The following is a 23,685-nucleotide window of genomic DNA, read 5'->3' on the forward strand; positions in this document are numbered from 1 at the left end:
ATGCACTTTTTGCATTTGTTCCAACTTTAATAGTAGAAAATCAGTCACACACACACACGCATGCACCCTCCTCTCTCTCGCGCCAGTCAGACCAATCGTGGCAATGCATCACATATGCTTAAACTTTTATGTAGCCACGCAACAATAATTTCAGCATTCACTGTATACACCGGGACGTGATGTCGTGACGCGATTTTTCGAACGGATGCTTCACCTAAAATGCACCGCAATGCAAGTGATGCAAGCCAAATGCAGCGTTCTATTGAAAATGAATGTATGTATTTCTGCTGTAGCCTACCAAACTGCAATGAAGCCACACGCACGCACACGCACACGCACACGCACGCACGCACGCACGCACGCACGCACACAGGTTGCTAGGTTACCATAGCAAATAGACTCACCCCAGAAATTATGTATTATTTGTTAGTAGCCTTATGGTAAATGCTGCAGGTGTAGAAATCTACATAAAACAGATATTTACTTTGATGTCAGGGCTAGATTACAGCATGAAACCTGTTGTGCATATTAATACATTTAATTGCTTTTCCTCCAAATTTTCGTTATGCATTATTTGTTTTGGTTGTTTAAAAACACCGAATTTTTTATCCGATTAATTGATTAATCGGTCGATTAAGTGCTAGATTAATCGATTACAAAAAGAATCGATAGCTGCAGCCCTATTTATATTGCTTTTAATACTGACCAAATATCTATACTCAGAACCACAGGATTAAATCCTTACAGCTAAGCGTTCTCTGTCTAAATGATGAGATCATTATTTTTTTTATTACATTATGCCTATACACTCACCTAAAGGATTATTAGGAACACCTGTTCAATTTCTCATTAATGCAATTATCTAATCAACCAATCACATGGCAGTTGCTTCAATGCATTTAGGGGTGTGGTCCTGGTCAAGACAATCTCCTGAACTCCAAACTGAATGTCAGAATGGGAAAGAAAGGTGATTTAAGCAATTTTGAGCATGGCATGGTTGTTGGTGCCAGACGGGCCGGTCTGAGTATTTCACAATCTGCTCAGTTACTGGGATTTTCACGCACAACCATTTCTAGGGTTTACAAAGAATGGTGTGAAAAGGGAAAAACATCCAGTATGCGGCAGTCCTGTGGCCGAAAATGCCTTGTTGATGCTAGAGGTCAGAGGAGAATGGGCCGACTGATTCAAGCTGATAGAAGAGCAACTTTGACTGAAATAACCACTCGTTACAACCGAGGTATGCAGCAAAGCATTTGTGAAGCCACAACACGCACAACCTTGAGGCGGATGGGCTACAACAGCAGAAGACCCCACCGGGTACCACTCATCTCCACTACAAATAGGAAAAAGAGGCTACAATTTGCACGAGCTCCCCAAAATTGGACAGTTGAAGACTGGAAAAATGTTGCCTGGTCTGATGAGTCTCGATTTCTGTTGAAACATTCAGATGGTAGAGTCAGAATTTGGCCTAAACAGAATGAGAACATGGATCCATCATGCCTTGTTACCACTGTGCAGGCTGGTGGTGGTGGTGTAATGGTGTGGGGGACACTTTAGGCCCCTTAGTGCCAATTGGGCATCGTTTAAATGCCACGGCCTACCTGAGCATTGTTTCTGACCATGTCCATCCCTTTACCATGTACCCATCCTCTGATGGCTACTTCCAGCAGGATAATGCACCATGTCACAAAGCTCGAATCATTTCAAATTGGTTTCTTGAACATCACAATGAGTTCACTGTACTAAAATGGCCCCCACAGTCACCAGATCTCAACCCAATAGAGCATCTTTGGGATGTGGTGGAATGGGAGCTTCGTGCCCTGGATGTGCATCCCACAAATCTCCATCAACTGCAAGATGCTATCCTATCAATATGGGCCAACATTTCTAAAGAATGCTTTCAGCACCTTGTTGAATCAATGCCACGTAGAATTAAGGCAGTTCTGAAAGCGAAAGGGGGTCAAACACAGTATTAGTATGGTGTTCCTAATAATCCTTTAGGTGAGTGTATATTTTGCATACATGAATGACATAAATAAATTATCCATAAAAAACAATTGAGCTTTTGATTTGCGAGTATAAATGAGTAAGTTTAAGAGCTGCACTGTACATTGGCTACTGACCTGAGAAGCCATTTCTGTCTCTCCGTGAATTTTTGACCAACGAGGCTGATGAGACACAATGGAGAAAAAAAAGATTGTTGCTGTTGTAGTCAATCAAAAAGTTACTTAAGTCATTATATTTGTTATATTTCTAGATATTTATGAAATGCGACAATAAATCCATGCGTGAACAGCAGAGAAAAAATAAATACTACCAGTTTCCTACCAGTGAGATAAAGCTTAATTTTAATGACTGTTTTATTAAAATACAACAAATCCTATTTGTTAATGCGTATCTTTAACATTGTCATACCAGTCAAAAGTTTGGGGCCATTTAAATAAGTGATTTTGCTTTTTACTTTCTATTAACCAAAAATATTAAGCAGCACAACCATCTTTACCATTGACAATAATGAAAAATGTTTCTTGAGCAACAAATTACAATATTAGAATGATTTCTGAAGGATCATGTGATACTGAAGATTGAAGTAATGATGCTGAAAATTCAGCTTTGACATCACAGGAATTAAACTACATTTGAAAATATATTAAATAAGAAAATTTATTGTTTATTACTTTGTTTTTACTGTTTTTTTATCAAATAAATACAGCCTGAATGAGCATTAAAGGGTTAGTTCATCCAAAAATTTAAATTCTGTCATTAATGACCCACCCTCTTGTGGTTCCACACCCGTAAGATCTCCGTTCATCTTCGGAACACAGTTTAAGATATTTTAGATTTAGTCCGAGAGCTTTCTGTCCCTCCATTGAAAATGTATGTACGGTATACTGTCCATGTCCAGAAAGGTAATAAAAACATAATCAAAGTAGTCCATGTGACATCAGTGGGTTAGTTAGAATTTTTTGAAGCATCGAAAATACCTTTTGGTCCAAAAATAACAAAAACTACGACTTTATTCAGCATTGTCTTCTCTTCCGGATCTGTTGTCAATCCGTGTTCACAACTCCGCAGTCGCTGCTATCTGGTGCGCCCGAGCTTCGATTACAGTCTGAGGTGTGAACTAACCCTTTAAGACTTCTTAAAAAATGTCACTGGTCTTTTTGAATGATTGAGTAAAATAAATGGTGGATAAGAGTCATTTGTGTGTGAATCTGTTTTTTGTGTGCAGCCAGTAAAGACATCTGGAACTAAGTGTTGTTAACTTGTCTTTGCATTCGTTTTCTTGAGCTATAGTCTTAAAATCTCATCACATTCAACTGCAAACACACAACCTGGGTAATATACTTTTCCTATGTTGTGGAGCAGCACTGCCGCTGAATAGTGATGCAGAAAACAATGCTGTATACATACACACATAATTAATCACACTGAGTGTATTAACTCAAGGGAACTGTCAACATTACCTCAGCTCACCTCGTTATCTCTCTTTTACTCACTCTCCTTATGGTCTCGCTCTCTCTCTTCTTTCTTAGCCTGACCTCTACTTCTCACCCATGTTTATTCATTTCTTCATTCTGATCTTTCTTGCTTTCTATGCTACCTGGTATTAACATCTGTCTCAGTTGATCAGATCACCAGTGGACAGATTTCACTTGAAAAAGCATGAATCTCAAATGCGTCTTTGATGAATACATGTATCAAATTTTGTGTTCAGCTGTACCTAGCTTGCTAGTGAAGTACAAAACATATGTTTTGGAGCAATGATTGCATTACGAGCTATGCTGACATTGGCACTACAGCTATAAACAGAGTTGTGTTCGCCATGTCACAGTGAAGTAAGGATTTAGTAAAGGTTCACAATCATGGTTTTCCTTTGGAGGCAAGTTCAGCAAGACTGTACTGGGTTGAACATCATATTCTGCCCTGCGGATTAAAAAAGCTACACAAAACACAAAAATTCTCTGTTAGACCTTGTGGATAAACGTCCAAGTTTTGTCTTGATATTCAAGACACATTGTTGGAAATACTTTCCCCTGCACGTCAACGTTATTATATGCACAGCTTGGCCCTAGAACATCGTTCACGCAGTTGTAAACAGTGGAGATTCACTAGCTGTTGTCTTGACCTCAAGCTCTAGTCACTGTTCGAAAACACACAGCACTGTTACTGGTGACAACATCTTCTAGCAGGCACTGCAGGAAAGCCCTTGAACACAAAGCCATGAAAGCTAAATGGGAGCTGTTGAAGTAGGACAATAATATTTACAGTTACTTTCCACCTTTGTACTTACTGCATAATATAGCACCTACAATTCAGATCTCAAACTATTCTCTGCACTTGAAGGAGGTAAATGATAGGCACATCAAATCCCAAATCCGTAGACTCCAGCATTCAGATTCGACTCTTAATAACATGAATTATGTATAAACTTAGTGTGCCATCATGCACCTTGACTGTTTAGTCTAATCCACGGCTGAAGCATATTAGTGCTGCATCTGCTTGTTATATGACATATTAACGCTTCTGCAAGTGCTTTACCGTACCTTGCTCTATGCCTCCATAATTGTGTCTTAAAACTTTTTTAGCTTCTTATGCTAAAATATCTCTCACCCGTGTGTGATATTTGGATTGCTTGAATCCATTTTTTATACATATTTTTATGATCCATATTTGAACCTTGTTTTGAACTGATTTTGGCTGCTTAACACTGCAAGTCTTAATGCAGATCTGATCTTTTGACCATATCCATATTTTTTGGCTCGCCTGTTTGAATTCACTTTAGACGTATCCGATATCTGTTCATATTAATTCCCACCCAAAGTCATTGTCGGTGATCGCTTTACTCTGCACATGGTAGACCCTAAAATTAGACATGGATAGATGAACGGACATAGACAAAAAAATATAAAGTACCTTTCAGTAGAGAAGCTGTTTTATTTATAAAACTCACGGGGCAGAGGTGGAAAAGCAGCTCCTGAATGTTTCTGTGAGTGCGCAATTTCTTCCCTTTATATAAAATTCCCACCTCAATAAAAAAGCTGCGAGCATATACCGGCATGTCTGCTTCTTAATACATTAAAAATATCTTTGAGGGCAAATGTGACGCCCTTGCCTTGTGGTGGTTTGGAATTCAAAGGAGAATCAAATATTCGTGTTTAGACGCAAGTCGGTTGTCCAGATATCGGATATGTAATTAATTTAAAACCACATTTGGAAGTAGCTCAGATCAGATGTGGGAAAAATCTGATTTTGTGCCAACTTTTGAGTTTACCCGTGTGCAACAAATTCCGATCTGTGTCAGATGGGAGTAAAAAAATCTGATTATTTAGTGCCAGTGTAAACGCAGCCTTTTTTCTTTAAAGTTGCCAAAGCATCCAAGCATAAAATTATTTTCTTACTCATTACTTTGTCTTTTTTCAGTACAAACATCTAAACATTTTTCAATCAAGTCACATTAACTTGAGAAGCAAAATTATTTAACATAAAATGTATTGCGTTATACATTTCGTTTTTAACGTTTTTATACTTAAAACAAGAAACATATCTGCCCATGAAGCTTAAGTCAAAGGGAAAACCAATTTTTCTTACCTCATATGGTACAGCTTAGAATGAGTATAGGAAATATTTCAGTCTCCATGGAAACGATGACTTGCCATAGAGGGGATTTCTCCTAAATCTGAGCTTTAGGCCTTTGATCAAGGTATGTGTGAAAATGTGTGTGTGCGTGTTTTTTGTGTGAGAGAGAGAAAGAGAGCTATGTGTCCTCCACTGTCGACTCACAATCCCGTACCTGCAGATGATTTCATACTAAATCAAAAGCATGCTGAATAAAAACTGAGATTAGACCCTAACAATGGAATTCCATTTCCATAGACACAATCATTTCCAAAGGCAAACAATTCAATTCCATTACAGATTAGAGTGTATTAAACCATAGGAAAAATCAGTTGTTGGCCTCAAGAAAAATATTTACAGGAATTGCCCTCTACATTGCAATAAATCCTCCAGTAAATGTTTTCTTTTCCTCTCTTTCCTCTCTACCTCACACACTCTTATAGTATAAACACTCTGTCAGACAATATAAATCAACAAAGTTTGTAACTAGGAGAAACTTCATGGAATGCGTCTCACCTCCTTTTCTATTTTTACAGGTTGAGTTAAAGCTTGTTTGTTTGAGGGGCACTTGTCTTTCCTTTCCCTTTCCTCTACTTCTACCCATAACTGTTATATAGGGTGACCAGACATCCCCGTTTTCCGGAAGCTGTCCCCAACTGGAGCTGTCCCCGGAAATGTCCCCTTTTACAGCTCGTTCAAAACAACCCGCAGATATATTGCAAAAAAAGCGCCCAACAAACATACAGCAGCTGCTGGTTATAGGAGCAATCGTGTAGTGATTATTTTCACCAGCAGATGGTGCTGTGAGATACGCTGACTCTACTTGGTTGCGCGCGCCGCTACTACTTCATGAAGAACGTAACCGAGAGCTGAGCGCCATTATCGTCAGTTATCAAAAGCAGGGGCGGTTCTAGACCCTTTTTAGGGGGGCTTCAACTTCTGCCCTTAACTTCTGCCCCAGCCCCCCTTAAAAATGTGTGATTAACCTTTAAAGCATATGAAACTGGTGGGAGGCTTCGGCTTCGTCCCGTCTTTTAGTCTGCGTGTTCTTTAATCCACAAGCGGCGCCGGGCAGAGCACACGTCAGAAGCAGAGGTGTGTGCGTTCATCTGAGCCTCATTGGTCTGTCATCGCTCGTCAATGTCAAAATATTCGAGAAAACCAATCAAATCAGAGTAGGCGGGCTTTATGTTCACACAGAATCTGCGAATTTTAGCAGCACGACTCAACATCAAGTGAGAGAAATATAAGCTAAGACTCTGCTTCTTTAAATAAGAAATGTTAAACAAAAGACAAAAATATTCAGGCAATTGAATAGTTTTGTCTAATTTCGCCAATTTGAATTGAAAATAGGCCAATGTGATTCATAATGTAATTAACAAACAAGAAATAGGCCTATTAACAAAACCGTTTTCTTCAGATTTGGCATAATATTAATAATGATGAATGTGTACATATTGTAAATTAACATTATTCCATTTGTAGCCTTCAGTAAATAAAAAAAACTCAGCTATTTCAGCCTGTATTGGACATAAGATTAGTAATGAATGTGTTTATTTTGTGAATTGATTTAATAAACTTAAAACTTTAATAAACAGTAAATTAACGTGTCTAAGAAAATTATTCATAAAACATATAAATATCAGTATGTTAATATGTAAACCATATTTACTTTCTTCTCTGATGAAAATGGAAAAACTATATCAGTTAAAGATCAGCGTTAGGAGGGGAAGAGACTGGGCAAGATAAAAACAGAGAAAAAGAGAGATGTGGAGATAAGAAAGACAAATAATCTACTGCCCAATGACATGGTTTTCAAGCTATTATCTAATTTTTTGGCCTTCAGAACATCTTAAAATGCACATATGTAGATCAGAGAAATAAACATTTTCTCGGGGGAGCTTTATAAGTATTACTTTATAAGTATTACTAAACAGCCATCCTATGGATATGCATGTTAGTAAGCTACTAGTTAATAGTGCAATTTGGACCCTAAAATACCCTCACTGGGGTATTTTTTTTTTTTTTTTTGCGGATGCGTTGAATTGTATTAAATCCAGACCAAAAATTGTAATAATCAAACTAAATCATAATAATTATGAATGTTAATAATAATATAGGGAGCCCACAACAACAACAAAAACATTCAAAAATGTATTGTCCCGGTTTTTTAATTAAAAGATAATAACAAATTAGATTTTAGTGATATTTTGACCACTCAAAAAGGAAATGTCCCCGGTTTCCATTTCAGAAATCTGGTCACCTTACTGTTATATATACATTAAGCTAATTAAAAATAAAGAGAGCTTAAGGTTCAAGGACAGAGGGGATCAAAATGAGAGAGAAGGCCAGGGAGGAAGAGCCGCGGAGCAAATGCAAAGATGCTGGGTTAGCGTTAGCACGCTAGCATATGTGTCGCCGGCGGGCTTTTTCCTCGTCTGGAGCACATGGTGGCCCTGCGCTCTGATTGGCTTGGTCCTTGTGGCCATGGAAACCCAGCCATGGGTGAACGATACCCCCTCTGAACATGACTTGGGGAAAAGACAGGAAACAAGGACATCACTCTCTCTCTCTCTCTCTCTCTCTCTCTCACACACACACACACACACATTCTGTCTAATACTTTTTGACCTGTGTTGGAGGACTCATGTTTTATGTTGATGATGTAACCGAGGGGTCTGTCACTGTGCTCATGGCAGGATCACTGAGTGAGAGTTAGAGGTGAACAGAGAGGAGAAACAGATCACATGGAAATAAAAAATAAAGTCCAAGAACGGCTTGTTTTTCTTTCTTGTAACTCAGTGAAACAGCCCCAGTTAAATGTATACTAAACAAAACAATTCTATTCTTTGAAACATACGTTTTTTTTATATTTATTTTTTATTAAAGTGAATGTGCACATTTATTTTGTTGTCATAAACATCCAGTCTGTGAGTCAAATGTTAATTCAATAACTGACGGATTCAATGATTAATTTGTTAGACTGATTTGAGTCAATGACTGAGACTTTTTGTCCGACTCAGCAACAGGACCAGAACAAAAGGGTCATTTAAACATGAATTTTCCCCCTTGCAAAGACAACTCAACAAAAAGACAAGTATTGTCTATTTATTGTCTTTGTCAAAGCACAACAGTAAGGATTTTTTCAGTAAGGATTTGCTCAGCCACATTTATCAACTTGGGTGTACATTTTAGGAGTATAACATTAACAATTAATTAATTAATTAAAAAAATATAGCACCCCTCCTTCTTTTTAAGCCCTCATGTATTTTTTCATGGGACATTTTCCCTATCACATTAAAATCAGGTGACTCTCAAAAAATATGAATAACTTTTAAATTAGTATAATGATATATAAATTAACAATAATTTCAATAATTATAATTGTTAAATAAATTATTTCACCATAGTACAGTACATTGAGAAGCGCTGCAAACACTGCATATCCTGGCGGAACACTTTGGCATAACATCAAACTATAACTACCAGTATTGTAAAATGTCCTGTTTGTTGCTCCTCCAGTTGGACATCTACGCCTCTGCTCTACACTCATTTCACCCAAGCAAGAGAGACAGAGAGGAAGAAAAGGAGAAGAGTCTGCAAACCTAATAAATTTGTTAATTTTGAAAGGCAAATTTTTATTTCGTTTTAAGCCGTTTTTTGACTGTCAGACCAAACCATCCTCTTTGCTTAACCGTTCTATTCCATGCCTGTACGGATTTGGTTTAATTTTCCAATGTGGGGCTGATAACGGCCGCTCTTTGGAATATAATAAAAATGCGCGTGTCAGTCAGGTTTAATGATGATATGAGATGTAAATAGCGATCAGATATTTATTTTAAATGTATTATTAATTTGCGTTTACGTTGCTCAAATAGTGTACTAAGCCAGCTACAGAGTAACTGTAACAGATAAGTGACCAATCCGAGTGGCGATGTAACTACACACATTCTACCAGCACGGTTCGCGACAACCGTAACCTACCAGGCTCAAGTGGAAACATAACTGGAACTGTTCCTTAGCGTTCTTAGAGAACAGTTCGGCCTGACAATGGAAAAGCAGCTTTAGTCATATTTTAGTCATCTGAATTGTTGTAGTTTGGGTCTAGTTTTAGCAAAAAAGCAAATTTAGTTAGTTATATGTAGTTAGTTTAGTTCAATTGTAATGCATCCATTAGGCGTTTCTCTACGTTTTTCAAAATCATTACATACCTATAAATTAAATAAAGCCACTTCTCATAAAGAAACAAAAACATTTCAGACATATTTATTTATTAAATATTAGGGCTAGGACAATAAATCGATGCATCACAAATCGAGAAATGATTCTGGATCGATTCTGAGATTTTCCAAATGCATCGCGCTCTTCTTCGTGAGCATTTGAGCGCATGGTTAAAAAGTAGCCTAGAGTGCCGTCTGCTGTGAAAAAACTAAGCTCAGAATCGATTCAAGAGAGAATCGCGATGCATTCGGTTTATTGCATCAATTTATTGTCCCAGCCCTATTAAATATAGATTAATCCTTATTAAAGGTATTCAAGTTAGTGTCAAGAACATTGAGTGATTTTATCTTTTTCTTTTGTTGTTTCATTAACATTAATGACGGACAGCAGCAGGTTTATTAGGCAGCTGTCACTTTAAGGCTGATAAAACAGATCCAATAAACTGATACACCAACACCCAATATTCTCTTTTTATAACTGTTTATGTTCACTTAAGACATAACAGACTGTGTTTACTAGAGCCCGACCGATTTATCAGTCAGCCGATATATCGGCATCAACGTATTTGCTGTATATATGCCACCGATATGGACGCGCCCATGCATGCCCACGTATCTCACAGCGTGTGAATATTCACACAAAATTAGGTCACAATGCCTGTCTTGTCAAGTATCATCGTAAACATAGTCGGTTATGTCTTAAGTAACTAGTCAATAGTACAAGACCGCTGTACGTGTTTTTAGCTATTTTTTTGTTTTATATGTTATTGTTTTATGTTGTGTTATTTGTAATCATTTGATGTTTTTATTGTTCTGCACCCGCTTTTTATGCTGCCTCTTGGCCAGGTCGTCATTGTAAACGAGAACTTGTTCTCAACTGACTTACCTGGCTAAATAAATAAACGCAAACATGAAATTTGACACTTGCCAGTCACCACCAGCGTTTTTGGTCATTTTCACAAGTTTCATGGCCCACAGCAGTGTTTCCCACAGATTAGAAACCAATTTGTAGTGGCGGGCGGGCGGGGGAATGTGATTGGCACAAATATCGATTTCGATCTTGATTCAGTATCAATTCATATCCTACTGTGTCTTTTTAGCACCATTTTAAACTTTTCTTGGGTTAAATTATATTTGCTTGCATTCATTAATATTCACTTGTGTGTGCTTACTTAAGTATCATTAAAAATATTAGTATGTAAGTTATTAACTTTTTTTAAATTTCACATTTAAAGAAATCTAGTGTTTGATCACGTCTAAATATTTATTCAAATGCAAAACCTAAAAATAAGTAAGAAGTTATGATCTGCAATACTTTTTTGAGCAACCAGACTAGATGCATAAAGAACCATACAAGCACCTATAGTGGGTAAACCATGGCTTTATAAATGACATTTTTTTTTTCCAGCCACAAAATTACTCTAATTTGCCTCTTTGCATTGAAATGATCTATTTTAACCTTGATTACTGCACTAATTGTAATATAAATAATAAAAAAATATTTCAAGTGGTCATTAATGGACCATAATTATTGCACAAATAGTAGGCCTATTTAGTACCAAAAGATATCCTCAAAATATTAAATAAATATTATTAAACTAAAATATAGAACATTTATTTAATTAAAAAATAGTAAAGGTGTATGGTCACATTTGACCATCAATGAATATGAGTGTGAGCAATTATTAAAAATTGCTGCAAATACCTGTATAGTAAAACTGTTGTGTATCCACTTAAGGCATTCAAATGCATTGACAGAGCACTGGTTTGTTTAGAAGCTCCGTGAACCACGTGACCGCGCGCGTCACCGGGAGATGAGAGCGTGGCGCAACTCAATTTCAACACTCTGGCTTTAACTGTTATGCCACATTAGCGCCAAAACGCTATTTATTGTTTGAATTTCGTAATCAATTTTAAAAGCTTAGACTTTCATATCAAAAGCAGGTTTGGAAGTTTGGCGTGAGATTAAAATATGTGGCGGCCGGTGTTGATTCTGTGGTGCACCGCCACAAATTAGTCTATGTGTGGGAAACACTGCACAGGATATCTTGTGTGAATATCTGAACATGCAATATATCAAATATTTTTATCAACACTTGAATATGGGTATGTTTCATGAAAAAAGCAACATTTTGGGCAAAAAGCTGAGAAAATTTTGTTTTTGTTGTTTGTTCATACAGATTGGATTCATAAGGATGATCAAAACACAGATGGAGTAGATTGAGTCCATCAACACCCCCAAAGCATCACAGTCCTATAGTTCGTCCTGGGTCGACATTTCATTCAATCACATAGCCATTTTGATTGATATGCTGTTTAAAGTAGGGCTGTAACAATTTGACCAAAAATAAAATCCTCGATTAATTGAACATTTTACCTCGATCACGATTAATGAACGATTATTTCGCTTTTTTTTTTGCCCTCATAAGGTTTTTAAGTAAGTTCACTGATAAGGTTTGTACTGTAAATATTTTCAACTATTAAAGGTGGGGGGTTTTTTTCTAATGAAAAAGTGCATTTCTTTGTGATTTTAAAGTAGGCTACTTGAAGGAAACGGTTGACTTTCAGCAGTTATTGTCTATGGGGCAGATTTCTGCTTGTTGTACATCAGATAAAGATAAATTAACACATAGGCCTACATTACATTTATTTGAATGCATTAATAAAAGAGAGTGATTGTGTGTGTGAATTACTCATGCAGTCTCTATTCATTATGAAGCTTTGGTTTGTACTTACTTCAAAGGTATTAAAATATATGCTATAACGGTTGAGTTTCTAAGCTACTTTTGTGACTTTACTTTAGTCACAGGACAGCGTTGACACTGCGTTTCTGCACTGCTCTCTGCTCGCGATCTTCACGTGATGTGCGAGCTTCTGTCACAATATATCAGACATTAGTTCAACATAATACACATCTGATGGTCGAAAACTGGCAGGGCTTAAACCACGTACAAATGACAAAGCTTTACGAGGACGCAGGTGAAAGAGGTCTGCCTTCAGGGCGCGCGCGTTGTCAAGAGACGCGACACGGCTCGGCTTTGTGTCACAGAAAAAAGCTGAGCACTGAACGGATACATTTTCCGTAGTGTTGTTTTTGAATAGTGCACAATCGCTTTAATTGTTGAAACTGGCAAGCTTTTAAACGCATGTACTTGACAAACTTTATGAGCACGAAAGTGAAAGCGATCTGGCTTCCCGGCTTGCGCGCGCCGTCTGTGTGTGTGTGTGTGTGTGTGTGTGTGTGTGTGTCAGTGCGTAGGCTATAAGAACACCAATTAACTTACCTGTATAAACTGTGTAAAACATGCAGTTACTATAGTGATTCTGGGCATCTATAAACAGATAACTGCTCCTGCATCTCTCTGTGTGCCTGCAAACTGCACTTATTGTGACTGACGGGGCGGAATCACGTGAAAAACGAAATAACCGACATGGGAAAAATATGTCGGTTAGAGGTTCTGAATGTCGGTTTCGGTTATTTTTCGATTAATCGTACAGCCCTAGTTTAAAGCTGCTGTCCGTAACTTTTATATAAAAAATTATATAATGAGAATGTACAACATGAATAAATTTTCCAAACCGTGTTTTTGTCTAACCCTGAATCATTATGGTACACTTATAATAAGTGTTTATATTGGGACTATTTCAGACCGGTCTGGTAGGAACCGCTGTGGAGGAGCACAGTCCCTGCGTGACTCGCCATAGACATAAACTGATAGAAGTAGCTCCGGATGCAATGTTCTTCCGCAAGATGCATGCAGTTCTGTTTATTAACAACTAGAGCGCTAAAAGTTACGAACTGCAGCTTTAATGTTGATGATTGCGTTATTTTACATATGCATCTGTTTATATGAGATCGCTCGATTCTGCTGCTGCTTCACCTGTGTTTTGACCAGGAGATTCTGTACTCGTTCATGAGATGTGTAAAAGCGCCCCCTAGCGTATAACAGAGAAAACATGGAAAACTGGAAAATCTTGTCAATAGCAGGGAATTATATTTATACAGCGAAGACTATGAAGTGACATTTTACATTCTAAAATCTAGTTTAGACCTATGAAAAACCTGTTTTCATTTGTATGTTTGCTCTGTTGTATTTATGTACAATGTATGTATATTATGTACATACTGTATTATCTATAAAGTACCAGTCAAAGGAAAGTGTGTCCAAACTTTTGGCCGGTACTGTACTATAATATACACATAAATAATATCGGCTGATATATCGATATCTGACTTTTTTACTCCCTAATATCGGTAGCGGTCCCAAAAAAACCCATATTAGTCGGGCTCTAGTTTAGTTTTTACGTGAATACTCGCCAACATGGATATTTTGACATAATTTTCTGTGTATTTGTCTGTTCAAGCACGGAACAAAACGTGGAAAAAGACACTAAATCCAGTACTCTGTTGCATCGTCATGCTTTTTCAGATGTATACATATGTCCGCTCTTCTCTTTTTCGCAAACGTTTACATTTTTACATCGGCACGTTACAATTAAAATGTGCGCATCTACCACACGGGACATTCGGTCTGACTGGATCCCTTCCTAAATCATCCCTCCCTTACATTTTCATCATAGTTTTTGTCATTCCATTTTTTTATTTAGTAATCTCGATTTCATCAGTGAAAAATGAACACAGCTTGAGTATGCTATTTCTTGCCCTGTTTTTCACTGTCTCTCTTTGACAGGACCCAGACCTGGCTGGGTCAACAGAGCCCTATGTACATAGTCTTTGACACAGGTTATGTGACACCACAGAAACTTGTGTATGAGAAAGTTTTGAAAAAGATGATGTTGGGCAGGCCATGGGAGGGAAAGCTGTAAATCAGGATGGCTTGAGTTTGTGTGTGTGTTTTATGTGGCCTCGGTTGTCTCAGTGTGTCCTGTCTTCGCAGTCATCCCTTGCTGTCACATAGCATTAATACTGACTGCAGATTTACTCACTCAGCCACAGAAGCTGAGAATGCACACTCACGTGTGTGTGTGTCTGTGTGTGTTTTGGACGGCAAAGGTTCACTTCAGCACTGAGCTTGAGTGGAAGAAAAGAATCACATGAGACTCCTTCCCACTGGGAATGTCAACGAGAATCTATAACTACACACACACATGAAAACATGCTGCGTCTATGGTGTGTGTGCATCAGACAGAATGATGGAGTCATTATGAATCACCGAGATGATAAAGATACCCTTCATAGAAAACGCAGTGCGCACACAAAAACGCACATAATACCTTACAGATTCTTTTTATAGTGTGTGAATGGGTCAGGTTTTGCTTAGACTGTGGTGATCAAATGTTAGAAGAAGAGGGCCGGATAACCACATACCATATCTTAAAATGCAAAAATATCTTTCAATGTTTGCCATCATTCATTTTAATCTCCATATGGATCATAGATTGACAGACTTTGCAACAGACTTACTGAGAGGCTTCAGAGCCTCCCTATATATCTGATGCTGCCTCGATCTGGGTGGTCACAACTGGCCTTGACCAGCCGGAACGAAGCAGTCTGTTTTGTCTCTTTATGTGTGTGTATGTTCACATTAGAAAGCTGTACACAGGCCAGGTTCCTCAGATCAGGATCCTGCACTGTAGAGTGCATGAGCGCGTGTGTAATTACATGCCAGACAGAATGTGCTCTTCATCGCTCTTTTACCCAGGCAAAGTGCAATTTCCATCCCTTTCTTTACTATTTTTCTTTCTACCGTAAAGTCAAAACGTCTACTGTGTGTATGCATGCAATAAGTCACATAGAAACATTGGATCATACTGGTAGACTTGGGATGAAAAAGAGAATACAAAACGAAGAATATAAACTATGATGGGTGTGTGCGTGGGAGAGGGTCTTCTCTTGATGTTATAAAGGCATTGTGTCTGTACGCAGAACACACAAAATGCAGAAATGTTCAGATGTTAAAATGCTAATGATTCATTATATTATTTAGTAGATACATTCTTTAAATGGAAATCTTATAAAACATATTTATTAAACAGGTGGTTCTTCAACCATGGGCACTTTTTTGTTATTAGGAGCAAAATAGTTTGTTTATAGCACTCTCTGTTTAGTTTTAAACTAGCAATTAAAGGTTTTACGAGAGATTTTCATCATTTAAGATTAAAAGTGTGGGTCTAGTGCAGGTGGAAAGCAAAATCTATACATAAAATATATTCTAAAGTAACAAAAATAAATGATTAGGCTAAGTTTCGTTTTAATCTGGCCTTTATATAGCCTGACAAACCAGACCCACATCAAGATGTTGGGTCTGGGAACTCACCCTTGACAGGGCTCAATCCAAGGGGCGGGATAAACGGTTGTCTTTCAAATTCCCTCTGCACGCAATAGGATAGCGCCATGAGCGCTACAACCAACCAGAGCAACGAAGAAGGTGAAGCCGAGCTAGTTGATAGATTAAACTTTAGCTCTATCCGGTTGGCACAACTCAGAACACATCTTACTTTCTTAAGTATGACTTCAGTGCCGTTCTTTGGTCTTTTCACAAAGAAAAGCTTAACTCCAAGTCTTCCAGAGTCACGGCCAAAGCCGGTTCGAAAGACCGCTGTTCGTCAGCTTCTTTGTTGCCGCTAGGGTCCATCTAGATTTTAGACTAGCCTTTATATTAGGGATGGAAATTTCACATCACGATTATAGTGACCCAAATAATCACGGTTATCAATATTATCAAAGTTTTGTTCAAATGAGATGAAAGTGATCAAAAAGAACAGATGCACGCACTTAAAACATTTAAACAAGTTTTATATTTGAAAATCAACAAACAACAAAAAAATAAAGCAGCTCTTTGCACTTTTTAAAGCTAGATTCTATTCTGTGGGATTTACTTCCTTATAATGGCCGTCGTCAATAGCAACGCATAAATAATAATAATTTGGTGTAAATATAATCTCTAATATTATCTCTGTAAATATATTCTCAAGCAATATTTTCATCAGTGTTCAGCAATGATGCATTTTAATCTAGCATATTTTGTGTAAGAGCCCAAACAGTATCCTAGTGAAATCATGCATATCCATATTTTCATGAATTGACTGTTTATTTTATTAAATATCAAAAGGTGTGTATCATACCTGACACCTAGATAAACACTTTACAGTCAGTTTTATGACTGTCATTCTCTTAAAATGCTATTGAAGTCAGAAACACGTATAACGTTACCAATGTTGTATGTAACTTTAGAGACGGTCCCTAAATTCACCTGCGTTATGCCAGTCATATCAGATGCGCTGTGGTTCTGCTGTGTTTGTTTTAAACTATTTTCGCTGCTGAAATAGAACAGAAACAGTCAACAGTCACGGTATGATGAGTGAATCTCCTGCGTACATCGCACGTTTTGAGTTAAGATTTCAGTGAGTGAGAGCGGCGCGCGCTCTTAACAAAACTCCGGCTAATCTGAATGCCTCTGATTTTTGAGACATTGCATTCATAAACTCAATAGAAACACATGAGATTGGTTATAATGCGCAACGCAATTATAACATATGACTTTTGAGAAGACTATAAGTTCAACCGCCAAAGTGGCAAGTGTGCAGCCGAAATAACGTTACACCGGCAAATGGCGGTTGTTAATGTCAAGCCCTGATTATCCCTTAAATGTCACCTTAGTCTTGTCTGAATTTGTTCGTTCGCTTCACGTTATTATTTGCCAGACGTATTTTTGGTGAGGTCAAAGTCCACTTGCCTTGAGTTCGCAGATTTGAAGTGTTTCCCCATTACAGCGACTTTCTTCTGGCATGTTCTGCAGACAAGGTGACTATCTTCGATTAGGTTTCCCTCAGGACTTTTGCAAAAGCCAAAATATGACCACACCTCAGATTTGGTCCTTTTAGAGGCTGAACAATCCCCAGAAGTGCTGTCACTGCCTTCTGCCATTTCTTCTCATTCAAAAACAGCGTTGCGTGCTGCACCTGCACCAGACTGACGCTGACTGGACAAGATTTACCGCGAGTTTTCAAAATCGTGATAATCACACGCGGTTTTAATGATAATTACATTGTAAACGATATTACTAACCGTCACTAAATTTTATCGTGGTTTATCTTGAAACCGGTAATCGTTTCATCGCTACTTTATATATCAATAAAAAAAAACTTTAAAATATATAAATAGATTCGGTATTGTAAATAACACTTCACAATACGGGTACACTAATATATATTAAATAATGCTGAACTAATGCACAGATAATCACGAGTTAATGTATGACTCATGAAGATCAATTACTGCATAAGCAACGAAGATGAAAATTCTATATGATTAATAGATTAAGTAATATATGAATTTCTATTAATTTAATGTGTCATCATGTATTAATTCCATAATAACATATATTAACTAATAATGTAAATGCATGTGTTAATTACCACAATGGTCAAAGCTATGTTCTTCAATTTCCAGTAGGGATGTCGGAGCCGGTTGAAAATCGAAATCGATACAAATGTGTGGCGATTCAAGTCGGTTGAGATGCTAAATTAATCGCGATTCACGTTTTAAACAGCCTCACTTTACAGACACGATAGCAACGAGCAAGTTGTAGCTACCGTGACGGACTGTGCGTTCACTGGCGAGAAGAAGGCCATGTCCCAAATGGCACATTTGGACTTAACGCGTGTCCGTTAAGCCCACGAGACCGCGGGTGTCCCATTTGTCATTTTAGGTCTCAGAAGGGTGCTCGCGAGCACCCCCTTTAAGGTCGATATGCGTCCTCGATGCGCACTTCTGCTGAGCCCGCACTGGTGCGGGTTACGAAGCGGACTTCTTCCCGGCAGTCAAAGCACCTCCGTCTGCATGTAAAAGATAATAGGCCAAACCACACTGACCGAGCGGATTTAAAGCCCCACTCGCGGCGTCGAGGGCGATTGCCATGGAGATCACAAGGTGCATCAGAGTTTTTACAGCGAAAGATACAAGGCTGTTTTCTGCCGTAGTAAATGAATTCCAAGCCCTTCCTCATCAAGAGAAAGACCAGCGTGAGGATGTGTTCCAGACTGAAGGAGGAATCTGTGCTGTTGCAGAACCAGGTTTTGCAATTATGTTACTATCTCTGTCTAAATGTGTACATGGATTATTTTTCAATAATTCGTTGATTATTATTGCATATTTATCTAAATGTGTTCTATTTTTCTAACTCTTGCAAGTGTAATGATACAAATTATAATTTAAACCTTAACTTTATAACAATGTGAAATGGTGTTTTTATTTCTGCTCTTCCTCAGTGCAGGACGAGGGCGAAGAAGCTGAAACAACCTCCTCCCAAGAAAACACCATTGGAAGATCTCTTTGAAGAGACTTTTTGAGGATTTGTTTTAAAAATTTCAATTGGGTTATTATTTGACATAAAATATATATTTAAAATTGACAAAGAAATATGCAGAATTTTGTCAGAGAAATAAAAGGACACTTATTTTATAATTGGTCTTAAATCTAATTTTGTAAATAAAAATTGTGAGAAAATGGTATATTGTGATGTACCGTGAATCGTATCGCATCGTGAGTTGAGTGAATCGTTACATCCCTATTCATCAGCTAACGATTTGCAAAGGTATTATTATGTTATGACTTTACTTGTTGAGGCACATGCCTATTAACAAATTGTTAAGTAATATGTAATTGTCACATGTCTGTCTGTCTTTGTTTGGTCTTTCATTTGTGTTTTGATTATGCCACATGTTCTTTTGTCTTAGTTTCCCGCCACTCGTCTGTTTTCTTGGTTAGCCTCGTTAGTTAAGTTTGTGTGTTTAGTTAATTGTCTCATTTTTTCTATCTGCTATTTAAGTTCCTCGTGTTCACTCAGTCTTGGTCTAGTCTCAGTTATGCACTGTTTTGTTCACGTGAGTTTCCCTGCCTGTCAGCCTATTCCAGAGTGTGACAATTAAAGAGTGTTTTGATTTCGTTCTCCTGAGTCTTCAGCCTGTTCCTGTGCACACCTACCCGTTACAGTCATTGTGGTTATGGGTTTTTAATTAATTTTGAATTAGTTAGTTAAAAGTCATGTGCCTCATAGTCATAACATAATTATACCTTTGCAAATCATTAGCAAATGATTAATTAAAGCAGACAGCTGGAAATTGAAATGCATGGCTTCAACCCATTGTGGTAAATTTACACTATTTCACGAGTTCACACTTACATCAAATTAAATAGAGTAAAGATTATGCGTATTTTGCGTGCTGTCCAGGGGAGGGCTCCGGGGGAGGAATTTTGGCCTGAACCCAGAGTATCCCCCCCCCGTGATAGAGATAGTCTAGAACTAGACTGTATTTTATTATGGATTGTGTTGACGTCTAATAAGAGTTTATTAAAATCAAAGTGAGGAGATGGGGTGGTGGAGGGATGCAAAAATAAAAACGGTCAACAAAAGAAGGTAAATATGCTGTATATATACACACCTCTTATCGTTGATTAAATCGATTAGCTTGATGTGCTCCACATGTGTTTAATTAGGTTTAATTATCTGAACGTGCTTCTCCCGAAATTTGTTAATAAAACATCACTAGTTATTAGTTATATGTTATTAGGGAATTAATACATTATGATACATTTAACTAATAGCAATTTATTTATTACGTAATCTATTAATCATATAGAATCTTCGTTGCTGATGCAGAAATCATTAATAAATGTTTTAGTTCTTCATTAATCATACATTAACTCATGATTATCTGTGCATTAGTTAAGCATTATTTAGTAGGACTGAGAATTGACACAAATTTCACAATCCGATTCGATTTCGATTCGATTCAATATTGATTATTTTTGGATATATATAAGGTACAATACATGGCAAATTTTCTCAAGGAAAACTAATTTCTTAACTGTAAAATATGTGAATTAACTGATTTGTATACAAACACTTAAATTACACTCAATTATGTGTTTTTATATAATAAAGTTATATTAAATATAAACATTTAAATGGTGGCTGTCATAAAAACTTGCCAGATTTTTTCAAACAGCCTTTAAATATTGAAGAACATTAAAAAGTATAATGCATATGTAATATGGTGCACATATTTATCAAAATGCTCCTCTCTGGAGTTAATTTTTCTAGCTGACTTATGAGTTTATGGAGACTGGATAGGGCCTATGGTTTTTCTGAGGTAAATGTGACGTTACATGACATTGTTTACATTGTTTTTCCGTGGTTGAAACACTGATTGAGCGATTACATGTGACATGACATGGATTTTGGTAAGTTGTACTGTCTGTATCTTTAACACACTTTCAGATGCTCATTCATGTTTATTTTGATTATATTATATTATTATGTTCACGTGAGCTCTGTGCGGCCGCTTCTCTTGGGCTGAGAGTATTTATGTTTTTGAAATTCATAATAAAATGGACGTAATTTGAAATCTGAGACTTTGTTTCATATCAAAAGTAACAAAGCACAAAGATTATTGCGATTTATTGGACGGGAGGCGCACTACAATGCTCCGTTCATTCATCAACTGAAAACAGGACGACTAATTGATTCTTGGGATTTAAGAATCAATATCAGTTTAAATGAGAATCGATTTAAATCGAGAAATCAATATTTTTTACCCAGGCCTACTATTTAATGCATATTAGTGCATCTGTATTGTAAAGTGTTACCATTCTTTTTGGATATGATTTTTCTAAATTCATTGACACCTACACCTAATCAAAGTATGCAATTATCAAAGTATGCAAGCTTTCAGAGCCATAAATCCATCACTGGGCATATCAACTTGCCCAACATGATTATTCAAGCAAGAGGTCATTGTAATTTGAAATAAAATGCGTTTGAGCAATCCAGACATATAAGGAACTTTACATGCAAAAAAAGAGAAAGCGAGAGAAAACGCAGAATGAAGGTGTATAGGCAATTTTTGAGTGAATGTATGATTAAAATATAAAAAAAAGTATCTATATCTGTTGGCTACTTCAGTATCAGATAAAAACATGTTTCTGATGGTTTGACTTACGGTTGCACTAAATCCTATTAATAACTGTTTTAAAATAATAAAGTACAAACAAATAAATGAATTAATTATTGTGCCTTTACGCACATCCACCCCAGCTGTACTAATTAAATACTTTTCATGCTCTAATATCAGCTAATTGCTTTAATCAGATGTTTTGATGCATAACTGTGACAAATACCTGCAAGGCTTGTTGCTGTGGAGCAGTGAGCCGAACAGCAGTGCTGTACAGTGTACGGTTAACTGAAAACATGGTGTCCTCTTAGAAGACGTTAAACAGACCAACCCGGACCAAACTATAAAACTAGCTGGACACTTGCAGCATGAAAGCAAAGGGGGAAAATGCATTTAATTGCCTTTTGCTAAACAAAGGCAAGACCAATCCTCTCCAAAGCACGTTTTTTCCCCAAACTATAGTCTGAAAAGCATTAGACATAGTGAGGGAGGGACTTTCCTGGAGATCTCTGCTTTATTGAGGGTGACTTTAACAAGTATCTTCTGCTTTCAATCATACATTTTGTTGTGCTTATTTATTAAAGAAATAAGAAACAGAAAGGAAGAACAAGAGAAAGGAAGAAGAGAAAAAGATATGCTGTCTCGTTAACAACTTAGTATAATAGTGTAACTAGCATACTTTAAGGTCAGTGATCAATACATAAAACATGAAGGCTACAAAAAAGTAGAAAGGCTTCCAATATCTCCAGGAGTCTTCACTGTGCTCAACGGAAACAAAGAAAACATTCACTAAAATCTCAAATAAATCCTCAGTTTCAGCTTTTTCACTCGTACAAATCTAAATCAGTGCAAACAGAAATTTCTGTAATGTCGTTTTGTTTCTGTCAGCAAACAAACAAACAAACAAACAAAAAACGCAAAACCAAACCCGTGGGTAAAAGTGTCATTCCTTGAGCTCCAGGGAGCGATGATGTTTTACAGTGGTAAACACGCCATCAATGTGCTGCGTTTTACACAAAAGGACATGTAATTGTCCTTCATTTAAGTATATAACGTTAGTATATAATTGATTGATATTCATTATAACCTCGGCGAAATGTGGTGACGCGCTCCAGTTCTGTCATTCACGCGCACGTGCTGTTTCTCCACACACAATATCTTATTATTAAGATTCAGATATGACTCAAATATGATTCTTACCGCTCTGCGAGTCTGTGATGATTATTTTATGGAGAAGGATGCCCAGTCAAATGACGGAAGGTCCCAGTATTTTGATCGCAGCCCAAGTCCTCCGTTGTCGAACTCGCCTCCTCCGCCTCTGTCTTGTCACCGTTGAACCCTTCACGAGACCTCAGAGCGTGACTGATATTGTCCGATTTTAACATACTTCTCGGCAACAAGCGCTATTTCACGACGTTTTGAGAGTGTTGTTAAGGTTCCTTTGCAATCTGTTGTTCGGTTCATAATTTCAGTTGGATAAATTCAGTCATTTCGAAGAAATCACTGCCGATACTCTCGCTGTCTCGCTCACCGCTGAGTTCATTTTCGCGCGTCTAGCGCGAGCTTGTCTCGTGCCCGTATTTACCTGGAGAAATATTCTCGTGCGCATACAGTGTCATTTTCAATCGCGCGCCTAAAATCACTCATTACAGTGAACACGTGCGCACTATCCATCCTACTGTCAAAAATAAATGACTACGATTTTAAGCGGTGTCCGCATCTCCTCTCCATCCTCGTGGGGAGGTTGGGACACAATGACTGCTTGCACGGCTGACCCACACCACTTTTTTTTTTGGTTGTTTATCACAGGGAAAGGCAAAAGTGCACGACCTTGTCTAAGGGATGTAACGGCGAATTAAAACTGAAGGGGAAGCCTGACGGATGGTTGCACTCTGACGAGAGGCATTTCTGACGTTCATAAAAGTCGAAG

The 23,685-nt window shown here is 37.5% G+C and overlaps 1 protein-coding gene across 1 annotated transcript in view; it reads right to left on the reverse strand.

Moving 5' to 3' along the window:
- The window catches only part of gjc1 (gap junction protein gamma 1), a 46,043-nt gene extending 22,559 nt beyond the window's left edge, over positions 1-23,484 (reverse strand). Inside the window, exon 1 of the mRNA XM_079825707.1 lies at positions 22,956-23,484. The gene's annotated coding sequence lies outside the window, so the exon portion shown is untranslated. The remainder of the gene's footprint in view (positions 1-22,955) is intronic.
- Between the last annotated feature and the right edge of the window lie 201 nt (positions 23,485-23,685).

Source organism: Gobio gobio (assembly GCF_949357685.1).
Source record: "Gobio gobio genome assembly, chromosome: 1".
Classification (NCBI taxonomy): Eukaryota; Metazoa; Chordata; class Actinopteri; order Cypriniformes; family Gobionidae; genus Gobio; species Gobio gobio.